At 35.7% G+C, this 19414-nt stretch overlaps 1 protein-coding gene across 1 annotated transcript in view; it reads left to right on the top strand.

The window, feature by feature from the left end:
- The first annotated feature begins 1974 nt into the window (after positions 1–1974).
- The window catches only part of LOC105841453 (proton-coupled amino acid transporter 1), a 50897-nt gene continuing 33457 nt past the window's right edge, over positions 1975–19414 (top strand). The window contains exon 1 of the mRNA XM_012689374.4: positions 1975–2179. The gene's annotated coding sequence lies outside the window, so the exon portion shown is untranslated. The remainder of the gene's footprint in view (positions 2180–19414) is intronic.

The following is a 19414-nucleotide window of genomic DNA, read 5'->3' as shown; positions in this document are numbered from 1 at the left end:
TAGCCTATTTTGGCTGTAAAGCAATCGTACACTACGTATGTATTTGTAGCCTTTTGTAGTACATTGCGATCGAAACGTCATCGGCTTAATGGTAAGAAGGCTGGGTGTAATCGTAACGCCGAATAATAAATAATAAATCTTTATTGATGTTTTACTAAATAATTGCTAACTTCATAAATTACTTAATAATAACTTTTTACTGGTGGTAGGACCTCTTGTGAGTCCGCACGGATAGGTACCATCACTCCGCTTAATTCTGCCGTGAAGCAGTAATGCGTTTCGGTTTGAAGGGTGGGGCAATTGTTGTAACTAAACTTGAGACCTTAAAACTTATATTTCAAGGTGGGTGGCGCATTTACGTTGTAGATGTCTATGGGCTCCGGTAACCACTTAACATCAGGTGGGCCGTGAGCTCGTCCATCCATCTAAGTAAAAAAAATATATAACAAAAATCGGTTTTGTGTAATTAATAAGTGTTCATTATGGAGCATTTAGCAGTGGTGGTTGGATTATTTTATCTATTACAGTAACGAAGCAATCCTGTTTTCCGGTTAGACGAGCGGGACGACAGATAAACAGTCAAACCTGGATAAGCGAGAGTTCAAGGGAGCACAATCTCATTCTCGCTTATAGAGGTTTCTCACTAACCCGAGTTTCTCGCTAGTGCTCCCTCTGAATTTCGTTTCGCGATTTTCCGGATTCAAATGCATTCACTATTTTAAGTTTATGACTTTAATGACAGAACTTTAATTATCCGTTTTTACATGATGCAGAACAGAACTTTCCTTCGCAATTGATTAACGATAAACTGAGTAAGTCCGACAAACAGGACAGTACACAGGCACACGTGTCCATTCGAAAAGAATGCGATAAAAGAATGCGATAAAATAACAACGTTACATATTTAGTTCCACGAAATAGAATAGGTTCAATATTGACGAGAAAACAATACAAAAACAATGATAGGAAGTTCCACGAAAGTTAAGAATGAGTCATAAAATAGCAGATGTTAAATTTGTAATTTGTTTTTTCATTTGTTCCTCCTAAAATAAAGGTCGACTGTCGCTTATAGAGGTATAGATAAGTAGCAGTCTCACACGCAGTCCATGAGGGAAAAATGACTCTCTCTTACAGAGGTTTCTGTTTCTCGCTAATAGAGATTTTGGGAGCTTAAAGTGACGGGTCCTGGCTATTACTCTCACTTATAGAGTTTTCTTACTTATCCAATTCTCACTTACCCAGGTTTGACTGTACTTGAAATCCAACTGAGATTTCGACCTCATGTCTCAAGATGGGAGACGGCATTATTCATTGTGATCTCCATGAGATCCTGTAACCACTTAATTCACCAGTACGCGATATAGCGGCGATTAACATAGCGACGATTAACAAAAATTACAAGTACACAAGTTTGGCAGTGTTGTGTTTTTCGGGGGGCAGGGCCTTGGGATGTGTGACTGGGATATGGCAATGTCTATACGCGACAATAATTGACGGAACAGCGGAACTGCCATCGAATAAAGAAATAAAAATAACTAGTGGTCCCCCGGTAGTCGAAATTCGACTATAATTAATTGAAATTATAAGTTTGTACATACACTGTTATGATACTATTTTCAAAGACCATTATGATACTTCTATAATCACAGATTTCGCCAAGACTACAGTTTAGACAAATATTGATAAAGACAAACAATATTATTCTGAATTTGACCACAGATTATTAGCAATAAGAAAAGTTTTACTGTAAACAAATGGTATGCATGTGTGTGTGTGTAAAATACATGGTAGTGTGTGTAATATTTTTATTATTGATTTAATGTATTTTTTATGGTTAATTAAAAAAATATATATTAACCTTCTGCGCTCCTTCTCTTTATTCTCTTATAAGTGTGGGAAATTTCATACTCCTCCGTCCGCGCAATTTTTGTACAAAGGGGTACAAAGTTTTTGTTTCACGTATTAATATATAGATATCGTCTTCGTTTGCCGCAGCGACGTCGGTACCTACCGTACTTAGTGTTTGAGAGACAGTTTGCATGCGTATTGCGTCGGCGCACCTGTCAGTCGTTTAAGAACGCGCGGATGAGTAGCGCGGACTCCTGCTCAACGGTATCTATTGAAAGCGATCTGTGCGTTACGTGGTTCGATTAAAATATTAGGATCGCAATAAAACACGGTAAGTGATTTAATTTATATGATGCTTTATTGAATATATTTGTATTTATATATATATTTGTATTTAATGATTACCTAATTAATTTTCTCTGCGAATTTTTTATTTTTAAGCTGTTTTATAATTAAAAAATACCTACTTTATTATTTTACTATTTATACCAAGCGATTTTTTAATGGTTATCAGGATAATGCTACTATTTTAAGAATAACTATATTATATATTTTAAATACATATTATGTAGTTTAATCAATATTATTGCAGAGGGCTCATCAAACCTACCTACCTAAATTTACTACTTTTTAAATATTTGTTAATTTTGTTGTGTATAATAAAAATATAATTAATGATAATAATAATTGTCCTTTACGATTAAATTCTAAGTCGGTAAGTTAATTAAGCGACATAAATTGTCTTTACTTTTTTTAAATTTGCGACCCCGATAATGTGATTGTTGAAAGTGGACGAAATAAAAAAAACCTTATATTATATTTAACTTTTAAATATAGAAATATTTAACTTTTAACTTTTATTTAACCTTATATTTAACTTTTAAATATATATATTTTTCTTCGGTGTATAATTTAAAGTACTTTTGATTTTTTTTTTCTAAGTAACTTTGTGAAGAAGATTACTTCTTATTTATTCAGAATAAATAAGTAAATCAGTGTGAAACGCGTGTGAATGGTCGCGTGTCGCGAATCCAAAACTACGAGGGACACGTTTTTTTTTTTTCTCTAAAAGATTTCACGTGTCATTCAAATACTCAAACACGAAAAACAATGGAAACCACGTGAAATACTATTAAAAACAGTACTCCGTACTAAACACGGAAAATTCTCACTGTAAACTGAATTACTTTTTTTTTATTACTGCCACGATGCATTGCGTACTTAAGGATTCAAGTACTTAACTGTCAAAAATAAGCGGCGTTTATCTGATTGAATGGAATCCAAGGTCGAGACTGCCCTAAAGACGGTAGTGGCAGTGTAATTGTAACAAGCGTGTCTTAAAGACAAGTTTTTTTTTTCAATTTTAATACGCTGGTTTGTTAGACGGTCTGTCCTGACATAGCATTGTAGTCCCAGTTGTATTGCATATCGATATTGGTTGTAAGTTTGTCCGTACGTGTCCAATAGAAATCTCTCTGGGAACTCCCTGACCCAGAATTTCCTTGTTCCCAAATCAAATACTTGTGCTTCGAAATGTCACAGGTCCACACGGCCCTGTCTAAAGGATGAAACTACCGTTGTAATGTCGTAATTAATATTTAAATGCTGTCTCAAGGTAGGCAGTAATATCCACACAGTGGTCCGATAAGCAGTGAGCTTACTGAAATTGTCGTCCAGCCGATGCTAAGCGATATTACTGGCTGCTATGGATGTAATTTATCCACTACAATTAAGATGTTCATTATAGTTCATTATTTGAACTTCACTATTTAAATTATTTCCGTAGCTGAGGTTTGTCGCCGAGATTGCAAAATACCCATGAAGCACCCAGAAACAATGCCATGCACAGCAGAAGCAATACCTAATCATTCGCAATTCACATTAGGAAAAAAATAACTAAACACGAAAATACTAAGTTAGACAACAAAATTGATGATTAAACATAAAATTTTAGACCTAGCGATAGCCACGGTCCGAGCTTGCTACGGAAAATATCAGCCAATAATTTAGCTTACTGGTGACCTCTTGTGAGTCCGCACGGGTAGGTTCTGCCTATTTCTGCCGCGACGCAGTAACGCGTTTCGGTTTGAAGGGTGGGGCGGCCGTTATAACTACATTGAGACCCTAGAACTTATGTCTCAAGGTAGGTGGCGGCATTTACGTCTTGGGCTCCGGTAACCACTTAACCGGGTGGGCCGTAAACTCATCCACCCACATAAGCAATATAAAAAAATTGTTTGAAAAATAAATACAATATTTCAAAATAATATTTTATTTATTGATTGCATATATGAGTGGACAAGCTCACAGCCCACCTGGTGTTAAGTGTTCACAACTCATTAAGTGAGTTGAGTTACAATGGCAGAAATAGGCAGGGTGTCGTGCCGTCGAGACTTACGAGACGTCGTACCATCAGTTATTACGCAAACTACAGTTTTGCGGGTTTGATTTTTACTACACGATATTATAATCGTGAACATTTGTTAAGTGGATATTTCGTACGTAATCGTATGAATCGCTCGCATGTGCGTGCATTGCTCGTCCGTTTGTCACTCTTCCGGAAATGAGATTTAGTATCTACTTCAATTTTTGAGAGTCGTGTACATACTTAAAATTAATTGTAGGTTTTTAGTAATGCATTTTTTTATTCGTTACTAGCTGACCCGGCAGACTTCGTAGTGTCTCAATCGATAAATAAAATACCTAAACGTTTGTATAAAATAAACTTAAAACAAACAAAAGGAATTGGTCCGACGGGGACACATCAAAGGAAAAACAAAATTGTTTTTTTTATTTAATTCCGAGCATTTTCATATTTATCTATCTTTTAAACCTTCTCTGGACCTCCACGAATAATTCAATACCAAAATTAGCCAAATCGGCCAAGCCGTTCTCGAGTTTTAACTAGGCTAACGAACAGCAATTCATTTTTATATATAATAATATATAGATTATATTAGTTTCGAGTACGTTACATTTCCGTCGTCGTGGACTACTTACTGTAAAGCGAAACTCCCGATCCAATAACGCTGCTTTAAGGTACCTCAAGCACCAGTCACCGTTCTCGCCGAACCCGTCGCTTGCGACGAAGGGCTCGACGAGTAAATGACCCCACAGACAGAGCCCACTGAGTTCTCGCCGAATCTTCTTAGTGGGTCGTGTTTCCGATCCGGTAGTAGATTCTGCGAAGCACTGCTCTTGCTAGGGCCAGTGTTAGCAACGCCTCCTGGTTTGAGCCCCGAGAGTTCACCTACACGCTAGGGTAACGCTGATATAGCTTTCAGAATAGGTAGGGAAAAAAGAGGTAAAAAAAAGCAAAACAAGATTGCCAAGCGACAGAAATGGATCGGTGATGGTTGGCAGGTAATCTGGACGAAAAACGCCATCCACGTGTATGAATACCGTAATTTAATTATTCATTGAAATAGTAATACGTTTAGAATTTTAAGAAATACTCGCAAACGTACATTATTGTTAATGAGCTATGGTCCAACGGTCGAGGGTTGAGACGCGTTAAGTAAATCGAAACTACATAGAGAAAGACAATAACATAATAATTAGAATTTATTTAGTGTAGCAATTGCTATTCTGTTCACGTACATGGCATATCGAATTAATTGTTCCATTGAATTATGTCTTCAAACTAATTTTAAACAATCTACGAACTTAATAACAAAGTATTGAAACGATAAAAACGAGTGGGTTTTCAGTTGCTGACGTATATTTAATGTTTCCTCGAGGTGTTTTAATAAAAGATCTAGTCTAGTTTGATCTGGGTGATAACACAGCGAGGATTGGAAATATATACCACAATCTTATTCTCATATCGTCTTGAGGAACTTCAAGGAATGTTAACGTGTAAACAAACATAATGCGTATAGAATTAATCTTTTAACTATTGTTACACGTTACGTTTTCATGACAGAATGATAAACGCGACATCAACAGATCATAATTATATACTTAATGTATAAAAAATCTTATGTCTGTTATGTTGTACACTACAGATACTTTTATATATTACTAGCTGACCCGGCAGACTTCGTAGGCCTCAATGGATAAATAAAAGACCTAAGCTTTTGTATAAAATAAACTTAAAACAAACAAAAGGAATCCGTCCAACGGAGGACACATGAAATGAAAAACAAAATTGTTATTTTTATTTCATTCTGAGCATTTTCATATTTATCTACCTTTTAAACCTTCTCTGGACTTCCACAAATAATTCAAGATCAAAATTAGCCAAATCGGTCCAGCCGTTCTCGAGTTTTAGAGACTAACGAACAGCAATTAATTTTTATATATAGAGATTTCATAAAAAGTTTTGAAGAAAAGGGTTTGATGAAAAAAACTCATGTTAAAATTAAGCTGGCCTTTGCCTATTTTATTCGTCTTTGACGTAGGTTTTTTATTTTGTACAAAATTTAATGCATAAATAAAGAAGGATATTATTAGTCGATAATATTTGATTAGGTTTTATGCGTTCTTTTATTTCAACAAACATATCATACACGATACAAATACTGTCAAAAGATTAATAAATGGTTCTTAGCATGTGAACTTCCTCAATTTCAAGATAACGCAGCGTTCATTATAATTTTTGGCAACACTAAAAAGGCGTGGACACTTTCCTAAGCATAAAAACTGTATTACTATTTTTCCCATACCAAATCTTTTTTATATTTATTGCTTTAATGGGTGGACGAGCTCACAGCCCACTTGGTGTTAAGTGATTTCTGGAGCCCATAGACATCTAAAACGTAAGTGCGCCACCCACCTTGAGATATACCTAAGTTCTAAGATCTCAGTATAGTTACAGTATATTAGTAACCTAAGGGGCTATTCCAACCAAGCAAGACTTTGTTGCGGAGAGATTACCTTTGTTTACACATATATTTTTACGAACAAACGATGTTGCGAATTTAATTGGACATAAAATAGAATTTCAGTAGTAACTTAAGCTATTAAAAAGCTTATACTACTTACTAATCTAGTTTATTCTAGCCTATAGTTAAATGTCTTACTATTTGCAGAATGTTGCGACGATTATAAGTAGGCACATCCTTTAACATCATAAATAGGCTTGACATTGGTACACATGGGCATTGTGGTGTAACCCTTTATGAAATATGCATCTTTTAAAACTAACACACTGTTTAATTTTAAATGCAGAGGTATTAAATAGTTATGAATAGGTGAACATTCAAAAAAGAATATAATTTTCTAGATAACTATTACAGCACTTCTTTAAGGTTTGTCATAGTTTAATGGTCAGAATCAGAAACCTTAGTTTTATAATGTAACAGGTAAAACATTGAAAACTAATGACTGAACTAATGACCTCGGATGTTCGGATTGTCCTTGTCCTCGGTTTCTACTGTATGAACTGCTTCCTTATAGGTACATGCTTTCCTTGGATTTGGCTTCTGGAACTGATTCAACGAACGTAGCCTCATTACTGATTCCAACTACTAATACTGATGGTAACAAAACAGTCTGTTTATGCTGAAAGTAATCATGTATGGCAGTTTGATTAGGGGATTAGGGGTCATTTTTGAAGAAAGAAAAGGATAAATTTGGAATGCTTTTTATTATTATACATAATGGTATAATTTTTTTTCCGCCTGTTTTTTCTGACAACGTTACGCTCACTTGTGTTACCCACTGCATCTTCTTTTTAATCTTTTTTTTTTCTCTTACCTATGCTGATAGCCTAGAGAGGCTATATCAGCGTTACGCTAGATGTAGGGGAACTCTTGCGGCTCAAACCAGAGGTATTGCTAACACTGGCCCTAGCAAGAGCAGTGCTTCGCAGAACCTACCACTCAATGGGCTTTAATCTTTCATTATCAACTGGTGTTATGCCCCGTATTTGGAAGCGATCATTCGTTGTGCCAGTTTGTAAGAACGGCAATAAACATCTGACTACAGGCCAATTTCTTAAATTTTTGCCATCACTAAGATGATCCCTAAGATTTATGCACATATTTTCGTATTAAATTCAGAGTTGATGCGCAAAGGTCCACCCTAGTTTTCTGCAATAATGGCTGTCTAGACAGGTTCTCTTCTCGAGTTCAGTCCTCAAATTGCCACTAACTTTGTGTATCTAGCGTATTAATATTCTGTAAATTACATTTTTTACATACACCCGCACGCAGCTCCAGCACAATCCGAACTTAGAAATTATAAACGAAAGTTGAAAAATTTCGTCAACGGAACACTAATGTAAAACCTTAAAAGGAAGTACTTTTTAACGCACTGTTAGACAATGCCAATGACTCAGTATGTTTGCAAAGCGATTGATCACGGCCTTTATTATGATGCAAATTCATATCTCATTTAATAAAAAATGAAGATTATTGGAATTTTTGAATGCGATATGAAATGTAGATTATTGGAATGTTTTGAGGTTGATAAACCTTATTGAAATCGGAGAAAAGATCTGAAAGATCTACTGAAACTTTAAAAATATTTGTTTTACGACTTCGAATCACGGACATACACTGCTATTTAGGTAATTGTATCTCGTCGAAACCGTGAAACTATTTAAATAGTTATTAAAGTGATTAATCACTTTGTATCGAATTGGTCTAACATTTAGAACAATGACCTACGGTGGTTCGTATACTCGTCTGCCTAGAAAGGCAATAAAAATATCTAGATACAGCAGACGGTCTGCAGTTAACATGCCATTATAGGACCTAGACTCCGGTTTGAGCGTCACCTAGCAGACCCCATTATTAAACCTGGTAATGATCCACTTAAACACATACAAAACAGAGAGAGAGAGAGATGGTGTTAAGTGGTTATAAAATTCATGTCTCCACGTTGAGACATGAATTCTAAGTATGAGTGTTTTTTTTTTTTTATTGCCCTTTTAGGCAGACGAACATACGGCCCACCTGATGGTGAGTGGTTGCCGTCGCCCATGGACTTCAGCAATGCCAGGGGCAGAGCCAAGCCGCTGCCTACCGTTTTTCTAGTACAACAGCTGTCCCATCCATCGATGTAGATTTCCAGTATGAATATTCAGGACTTTCCATTTAGTATGACGAGCTCGTGTGTGCGGTGGCGAAGTGATGCGTTCCCGTTCGAAGGACATGACCCTCAATTCTGTGAATCTAGTAGGACCCGTCGAGGTTACTAGAATAGGAAGGGAAAAAAAAAGATGTGACAACCATTATACAATACGAATCAGACTTGGACCTCATGTCTCAAAGTGGCTGTTGGCATTCACGTTTTGATATCTTGGGCTGCCAGTAACCACTTAACACCAGTGAGCTCGTTCAGCCCTTATCTATGAAAAACGTAAATCAATAATTTCGGGGCCAAAATAAATTTCAATTGTATTCAGCGTAATAAAAACGTTACTGATATGTAACCGTTGCGTTGTCTTATTCTAAATGCCATAAGTGCTACGAATAAATAAGTACTAAGTATAAATAAGTACGTAAGAATAAATAAGTATAAATAAGTACATAAGTGTTACTAGTGGTAGGACGTCGTGTGAGTCCGCACGGATAGGTACCACCGCCCTGCCTATTTCTGCCGTGAAGCAGTAATGCGTTTCGGTTTGAAGGGTGAGGCAGCCGTTGTACTGTTAAAAGTGTGAGACCTTAGAACTCATGTATCAAGGTGGGTGACGGCATTTACGTTGTAGATGTATATGGGCTCCGATAACCACTTAACACCAGGTGGGCTGTGAGCACGACCAACCATCGAAGCAATAAAATAAAAAGTGTGTGCGTTCACGCGCTCGCCAAGTTTTCAACGCAAAAACTTTTTTCAAAAATAAATATGTTACAATACTCGTATAATAAATAAACTAAGAATCGTAATTAATGAAGTTTGAATTAAATATGCTATACATATATATGAAATGTTTGAATAATGAAACCGGAAATTAATATATACGGTGCATTAGAATCGATTCCAAAAACGGATTCAGGTAGATTTCTTGCAGTAGATAGCGGCCCGGTTGCGCATTTGTTGATGTCCATTAGCGACAATGACAACTCATCATCAGATAGGTCGTATCTAGTCTTCTGGGGACGCTGGATCCGACCGTAAGCTTCTCTATAATGGGCTCACAAAATATTAATTCATCAAAGTTTAGTTTCGCGAACTAATTAAATAATAATAATAATCATGAAGTGCTCTCCACATCTTATTTAAATGCTTATTCGATTTAGTGACCTAACAAGGACATAAAATAGAAGTGGCAAACAGCAGAATAACTCTTTTTATATGTAAGGAATATCGTTTTCGGCTTACGTTATATATTCCGGTATATATATGCATTGGCAATTGACATCGACATCTATATATTAATACGTGAAGCAAAAACTTTGTACCCCTTTTTACAAAAATTGCGCGGACGGAGGAGTATGAAATTTTCCACACTTATAGAGAATATAGAGAAGAAGTGCACAATGGTAATATTTTTTTTAAATAATGCATAAAAGATACATTAAATCAATAAAGAAAACATTACACACACTACATACCATGTATTTGACGCACACACGCATGCATACTATTAATTGTCAAACTTTTGTTCTTGACGTCTGTGGTCAAATTGAGAATTCTTAAATATTATTTGTTTTATTAATATTTTTTTATAGTGTAGCCTTGGCGAAATTTGTGATTATAGAAGTATAAAATACAATCATAATAGTGTACAAACTTACAATTCCAATTAATTATAGTCGAATTTCGACTACTGCGGGACCTCTAGTTCATACTATAACAACAAGCTTACTACTCTAAGTTTTGCTTTGTGCAACTAATGTATGTACAATTTAAAAATATCTACAGGTAAGTAAATACAAATCGTGTACCATTTATATGATATCAACACAACCGACGCCGGTCAATCCTATCTTTTATCTACTATTAAGTATTAAGAAGACATGGTATTCATACGATGTCAAAATGTTCCACGACAAAAATACAATATACCTACATATCATTTCCTCGATCTGTAAGTACAATCCTGAATACGGTTAAGGTCGTTGAAATTTTGTTGAGTTAAATATTTTTATTCTATTCGGAGGACTCCTTTTTCTTCATGTCTTTATCGCACTTTTTTTTTTTATTGCCCTTGTAGGCAGACGAGCATACGGCCCACCTGATGGTGAGTGGTTACCGTCGCCCATGGACTTCAGTAAAGCCAGGGGCAGAGCCAAGCCGCTGCCTACCGAACAAGCCGCTGCCTACCGTCACATTAAGCGTTGCGAGTTTTATCTTAGGCTGCCGTCAGGTTCTGACATGAACCCTCCCTGGGTTGCTTATATATCTATTGTAATATGCCATAGGGTGATTTGCATTTTATTATTACAAGTGGGGGCCGAAATCGTGTCGGAGATTGTTAAACGAGCCAATCAATAATGATAAATAGGGTTTATAAATATTTTAGTTAAAAAAGAAAAAAAATATGGAGATTTTGTGAAAAAAGAAGATGATATCATGTGCATTGTGAAGCGCGTAACAAAATATTCATTGAGCTATCGCGTAGGATTTACATTATCGTGGTCGATAAACGTGCTGACGCCCCATCTCACTTTAAATGCTCACCGGAGCTCAAAGACATCTTAACGTAACAGCCGCCTGCTTTAAGATACCAAGTCAAAGTTTCAGTGGAATTATATAACAATTACATTGCATTGCAAGCAATTGATTGTTAGTCGAGTCGCTTTTAATCGAATAATGAACCAAAACCTTATAGCTTAGCACGTATGTGTCAGCAATTTGAGGTGTTTTTGCGAGTGAATCACAAGTAAGTATGACTGACAGCCAGCTAACATCGTGTCAGTAATTATTCGTGGTACACCTCTAGCGTTTGACATAAAAAACTTGTGTACGAACTATTTGTACGTGTTGTTCTCGATAAAATCTGAAGTGGCGGAAGAATTGCCAATGATAACACTCTTATCAAGAGATAAATAAGTTTTATTTACTGATTTAAATGTAACACGCTTTGATCAGTGTTGAAAGGGATGTTTAGATAGGATTAGACAGTATAACTTCTTTTAAATAGATGATAAACAATGAATCTGTCATTTTATAAGATTGTGTTGAGTTGTGTGAATTCAGGCCGCCGACTGAGATTGAACTGGAAATAACAATTTGACATTATAAAGTCTGAAATACATTTCTAATTCTAAATCGAGTTTTTATCTATTTACTTTAACACAATTACTTGCAAAAAAAAATTGAGGCAACAGGACAATAGCTTGGCGTACCTGAACGAAGACTTAGTCGTAAATCTGGTCGCCAGTAAGATGTCTTTTTGAGTTCAATGAAACATGAAACAAATAAAACGTGTTATAGAATGCATTATTCAGATTTAAGCACAAAACCTCTCAAGATTTATTGTGGCGTAGTTTTGAAGTTAATAATAGATCAGAGACCCGGTCAACGATCACAATGCAAATGTCTTTGACCGATGTTTCTGGCACGAGAATACGTTGCATCTTTTGTTACGATTGTATATATGGTTGGGTTAGATAAAGGAATCGCAGGATAGCATATTTTGCTTTTCGTTTGGTTTAGTTTCACCCAGTAACTTAGTAATTTTTAATAATGAAATAATCGCACGCGCGTCGGATACTCCTTAGACATACGCTTAAATTAATTTACTAGAAGGGTTTAGTCAAAAACGGACGGTAATATTATGATGTAGAAGATTTATATGGTTCAAGAACTTAGGGGGCGGTAATGGTTATAAGATTCCTTGGTTAGCGGCATCAAAAAAAGATACCCCGCAAGAGATGAAACAGATTAATTGTGTTGAAAATAAAACTCGTGCCTTCTGTGGCGTGGAGTGGCGAAGAAGTAATAGGCATAATAATAAACATAGTAATAGGAATAAGGTAATAGCATAAAATTAAATGGAACATATTGGATTTATCATGTACCTACCATGTCAGTTGTTTATTTATGTGTTGACGTAAACCCGATGACGATTGGGTATTAACGTTTTGAAGGTGGGATAACCGTTAATCCACGAGCCTCCATCTGTATATCTGAAGGTAAGGCGGACGTGGACGTTCTTGATTTTGTTAAAACTATATATTGATAAGATTATTATATGTTTTTCGAAAGGGCCTTGTATGCGATGGCTATTTGATAAAACTATTTGTTTAAAATGTTATATTGTTATATAATGACGAAAAATCTTCAAGTGGTTGGTTGCTAATTACGAGTGTTTCGATTCTCGTAGCAACAAATACTCGCTGACAGGGTAATGACGAGTTAAATAATATATTTAACAAAATGGGTAGTAAGAACAGATTCAAATAATGAATTCATTTCATAAGGGACAGACAGAAGAAGGGACAATAAGGGACAGAAATCCAAAAGAACAGAAGAACGAGAAATTTGTACTGTTTTTATTGGTATATCGAGTGTGGTAATTAAAAAAAAAAACAGGAAAAAATAACTGTTGACTGTCTACATTTATTACAAAGTTATTAATCACGTTAAATACAAACAAAACATTCTGAATCGGTTTTTCACTGAATGTGTTATAACAAAACAAATTATTGTATACAAGTTGATTACTAACTAAGGAAGGTTTTATTTCAACAACCGTATCACAATAGGTATTTTGTAATCATGTTTTTGTTTATTACTAGATACTTCTTAGAGGAGTAGGACCTATCTTGTATCTCAAATATAATCTCTAAAGTTGTTGATTTCTACCGTAAAAAAACAAACAAGACGATAAGACATTTTAGCAATTTTCCCCAATGGTTCCTGCTTCTGACAACTAGATGTGCGCAGTATCTTGTAGAGCGTGATGCGTGTTATATAATTTGAAATTTCGACCCCAAGGAAATTTTGGGATCCACTTAATTCGGAGATTTCTTTTTTTTTCTTAGAAGGAAGGACGCACTTTTGGTGTTAAGTGGTTACGGGAGCCCAAAGATATATACCACGTAAATGCCACCACATAAATGAGTTCTAAAGTATCAGTATAGTTACAATGGCTGCCCGACCCTTCAAACAGAAACGCATTACTGCTTCACTGCAGAAATAGACAGGGTGGTAGTACCTACCCGTGCGGACTCACAACAGGTCCCACCACCAGTAATTATGTAAACTGTAATTTTGGGAGTTTGATTTTTACTACACGATGTTATTCCTTCACCGTGGAAGTCAATCGTGAACATTTGTTGAGTATGTATTTTATTAGAAAAATTGGTACCCGCTTGCGGGATTTGCACACCGTTGCATCTCTGCATACGAATGCACCGGACGTCTTATCCTTTAAGGCGAATTTACATTACGAAATTAGTGGCGTGAAATTAATTTCGTGACATTAGTTTTACCAACAATTTCACGTGTAATTTAATACTTTCGTAATGCATGCATTAATTTCATGCATGGAAATTAGTTTCGTGCCCTGCGCGATTTTTTGGTGAAATTAATGTCATGCAACTAATTTCATAGTGTAGACGCGACGTTAGGCCACGACGACTTCTACGTACCCTGTCTGTTAGCACATTCACCCATACACGAAATGAAAAAGGCTTTAGTTCCGGTTTTGTGTGAACTGTCTATTCGTCCGCCAGAGACGGCTCATATAAAGTTATCCGTGTGTCTACCAGTCAGAGAGGATTCCCAGCATTATTTAATCAGTGATACCGAGACGGGCCCGCATTGTGAATCATTCGTGATGATACATAAAACATCCTTTATCCATTGATGCTGCACTTGCGAATGTCACTCACGAGAACTCGACCAATTTATTTTAATGAAATCAATCTCTCTTCACATTATTGTTCTTTTAAAGGATGTTTTTGATATCATTTATGCTCATTACATTTATACGACATTAAATGAATGCACGCATTTCAGATTTTTTTTAATCAAGATTAGCTAGATGAGCACTCAGTAAGTTTTGGTTAGTTCCTTGAATGAATTCATTTGCATACGTATATGAAGGTCTATTATTTACATTAATTCAATTAAAGAATAATTTATGGCATATTCTTTTTTTTAATCGCACGGCTAAGGCAACACAAAGAGACATTTACTTATCTTATATATAGAAGACACGCGTAACGGAGAACAATCATTTCGAAATAAAATAATATATAAAATGAAATATATTTAAATAGAATTAAAACATTATTGTTTCTTTAACTATGCTATGTATGTTCAGGTATGTTCAGTATGCGGCTCATAATTGTACATTTAAAGATTCTAATTGCACGACCTATGAAGAGTGAGCATCCTGGAGACCCTAATTTACCACAGGCCTTATTCCTTCAGATGATAGGTCACTGTTCTTGTATAGTTCTTGGCAGAGGACCTGAGAAGAATTTTTGAGTTGAAATACGTACTTAGCAAATGTTTACGATTGATTTCCACGGTGAAGGAATGACATCGTGTAATATAAATCAAAACCCGCAGAATTATAATTTGCGTAATTACTGGTGGTACGACCTCATGTGAGTCTGCTCGGGTTAGGTACCACCAGCCCGCCTATTCCTACGCCGTGAAATGTGTTTCAGTAATGGGTTTCAGCTGGAAGGGTGGGGCAGCCGTTGTAATTATACTGAGACCTTAGAACTGATATCTCTAGGTGAGTGGCACATTTACGTTGTAGATGTCTATGGGCTCCAGTAACCACTTAACACCAGGTGGGCTGTGAGCTCGTCGACCCATTTAAGCAATAATAAAAAAAGTGTAAGAAGTGAAGGGCACTCGATGCGAGTTTTTGTCATTAATTCTGGTTAGCGATGTCATTACGTTTATTGTTATCATAGAAGGCCGATGTAAGTACGTACCGAAAAGTCAGTTTTTTTTTTTTTTTTTTTTTATTGCTTACATGGGTGTACGAGCTCACAGCCCACCTGGTGTTAAGTGGTCACTGGAGCCCATAGACATCTACAACGTAGACGCGCCACCCACCTTGAGATACAAGTTCTAAAGTCTCAGTATAGTTACAACGGCTGCCCCACCCTTCAAACCGAAACGCATTATTGCTTCACGGCAGAAATAGGCAGGGCGGTGGTACCTATCCGCGCGGACTCACAAGTGGTCCTACCACCAGTAATTATAATGTTTTAATTTTTAATTACCTTCTAAACAGATGAATATACAGTCCACTGTAATTGTATATGCCAATATATATTTGAATGTTTTTTTGTTGTATTTGTCTTTGTCCAAAACATAATAAATATATGCGATCGTTATCATTACTTATTTGGTCACATTACTACAACTATCAAATTAGAACTATCATCGAGAAAATAAAGAAATTGAATTCTACTGAATTCTACATGGATACCAAGTTTCAAGTCAATCGGATGCATGGTTCAGTAGTTATAACGGAACATCCGTAAAAAACACTGTAGATTTATATATTAGTATAGATAGATAGATGATGACGATTTACTGAGTGACGGTTTCAGTCAGTCAGTCCTTTTAAAACTCGCACGAAATCTACAGCGGAAGAACTGGTCAAGACTGTCCGGTGGTAGGTGGTAAATGGTGGTAGGTGGTCCGGTAGGTGGTGATGGTAAAATAGGAAGACGGAATCATATCAGTTAATTCCTTAGAGCACTCTTCGCGGAACATACGGTACACAGAGAGAACCTAAGTCCCTCCATAGTTTCAGAGATACTAATCGATCCAAGAGAATGGTATTATTGAAATTCCAAACGGCACACTTTTGGATAGAAATAAATAGCAGACGTTGGCACTAGGGAGCTTTATCTATACTAATATTATAAAGAGGAAAGATTTGTTTGTTTGTTTGTTTCGAATAGGCTCCGAAACTACTGGACCGATTTGAAAAATTATTTTTCCATTAGAAGCTGACATTGTCCCTGATGAACATAGGCTACTTTTTTTTTTAAAAAAATATTTTATTTTTTTGGTTTCATGTGTGTTTTAATGTTTCCGAAGCGAAGCGAGGGCGGGTCGCTAGTATTTGATAATTTTATTTCTAAAATATGAAACAATCACGTGTCCTGTGATCGATACATATAAAAACTCATTAAGTCATCAGTTTAAAAAATAATATGATTCATTGTTTTTTTTTTATATCCTAGACGAATGAACGCTCTTACGGCTCATCTGATGTTAAGTAGTTACCAGACCCCTTGGACATCCACAACGTAAATACCGTCATCCACCTTGAGACATGACTTTGAAGTCTAAGTTCTATAATACAACGGTTGCCACATACTTCAAACTCGAACGGAATACTGCTTCCCGACAAAAATAGTACCTGTACGGGATCCTACTAAGTCCAGTAATCTGGGAATAATTTTATTATTAATGCAATGGGAATTGATTTTACTGAGAATGGCTTGTTGGTCTTTTAACGTGGCCAAAACACATTTGTTAATTTTGATTAGTAAGTAACAGTGGTAGTTTCTATCGCAAAGCAATCACACGTTCTGATTCATAGGGTCGGATTTACGTTGGTATTTCCAACTCGGCCGACGGAATCATTCAAATAAAGATTGAGTTGCATTTATAACGTTTTGGGAGCCTTGTTCGGCACCCGCTTGATTGCTTACCTATGCCTAAGCTCATATGTGTTATATATTTATTTACTGTTTCACAACGGATGTATCTGCAAAAATATTAATCTAATAAAAATATTAACATAGTTATGTCCTCGTTAATCTCATAAATAAATAATAGGTGCGTAAATGTGTGTATTGACATCATTTTGCTAAAATTTAGGTATTTGTGGGACTCATCTGTTATGTATTTAAGATGTACACAGAAAATGTTATGCTAAAACAGTTTTGTGTTTTTATTTTTATTTTGTCAGGTTTTAACGAGTCGTAGAGGTAAACTATGAAAAAATAAAATAAAAACGTTTTTGTTAGTAGGTATAAATAATAAAACAGTACAAATAATATAACTTGATGGTAGTGTGGCGATTAACCAGTACAGGTATACGATTCCATTTTCTGTCACTATCTCATTAATTTCTTTTTTAATTTTGTCAGCCCTTGGTATGTTATGTTGCCTGTGGAGAGTTGAGCCAGAAAGACGACTGGCCTTTGACATTCTGCGTCAAATAAATCAACAACATTTTGGAATGTGGTCTGCTAGTTAAGGTGTACTCATAAGACTAATGGTGCTATGGATTTCAAAGTTTTGAGGCTGTTTATGAAACGGGAACTAAAATGGATTGTGTCTGTTGAAAATGTGTTGTCAGAGCTCGCCCAGTTTTATGCTATATCTGAGGATTTCCTGATTGACTGACGTTGGGTCTCTAAAAACTACAAAAGACTGTTCGTTCGTAATATCAAAAAAAAGAGTCAGCCAATAGCAACGTCAGTCAAGTTCTTTAATAGCAGCTTTTCTTTTGTTCATTATAATTATGACCACTGAAGCATGCTTTGGTTATTTACTGCTTTAATTCGGTACTTTTTGTCTACGCCTTACAATCAATGCACATTGTAAAAAAGTTATTTTGAAAAGATCTTAAACTGTGAAGGCTCGTTTATGTTGAAAGCCGAAATGCTTTGTTGTTCTGAACTACCGAATTAACAATGTAATGTGTGTACGGAGATCGTTCCATATAACGAACAAATATGATAGTGGTAATTGGGTAAAAAAATAAGTACATAGACTTTACAAGACTTGATACAATGTTAATCAAATGTCTCATAAACAAAAGTTTAAAGTACTTTAAATCAAACACATCGAATAACAATGACACGAATATTTTATACAAATTATGTGTTAATTTACAGACAAACATTGTGTACTGACAAAGTGATCTTGTTTATCACGTTTATTGTTTTATCACGAGTACATTAGTGAACTATTTTTAATCATTATATTAGAAGAAATGTAATTCATGACAGACAAGCTAATATGAACTTGCGACTGTCCAAATTGTAACTGCATGTGACTTAGAGATAGATATTTCTATCACGCTGTCTTACTTTTGTGTCAAGTGTGCCCTAGATAAAGTAAAAGATATCTATTGTGTTACGTTAGCGATTTCGCACTTTTGAACAAACAATATGAAATATTCAGATATAGTTTTATAAAATCATGTATCTTTAGTCAGGAATTTGCCGCCTTTCAATCGATAGTTCGTATATTTATGAACATGTACACTTTGCTTTAACCGTTTTCTCCTGCAAAATAATTATTATGTCTTCCGGTCTGAAGAATTCCTACGTTCGTTGAATATAGTATAACTGTGGGTCGTGAGGGAGATTCAGATTTGTATGTTCTGATCTCCAAAGGCGGTGGTGGTGGTTCATGTGAGCCCCAAAAAGTTATAGTCAAAAGGAAGCCTATTAGAGAGTATTAATAAACACATTCTATGCTCTATTTATGTCAGGAAAAACAAAAGGGCGTTACGCATAGCTAATTTAATCCGAATGTTCGTTGGAAAATGCCCGCTACGCGCTTATACCTTAAAAAACGAAACATCATATCAAATTATGTGAATGTCAAACGCAAGAGTCAAAGTTTGACAGTCTATTGACATTTACCCGTGAATGTCACCGCTTTCTTTGCAACATCAGTTCAAAGACCCAGCACTAGAATAAGGATTAGCTTGCCCTTG

This window comes from Bombyx mori, chromosome 1 (assembly GCF_030269925.1).
Source record: "Bombyx mori chromosome 1, ASM3026992v2".
Lineage (NCBI taxonomy): Eukaryota > Metazoa > Arthropoda > Insecta > Lepidoptera > Bombycidae > Bombyx > Bombyx mori.
The sequence above is the reverse complement of the archived record's forward strand: the minus strand, read 5'-3'. Positions and strand labels throughout refer to the sequence as shown.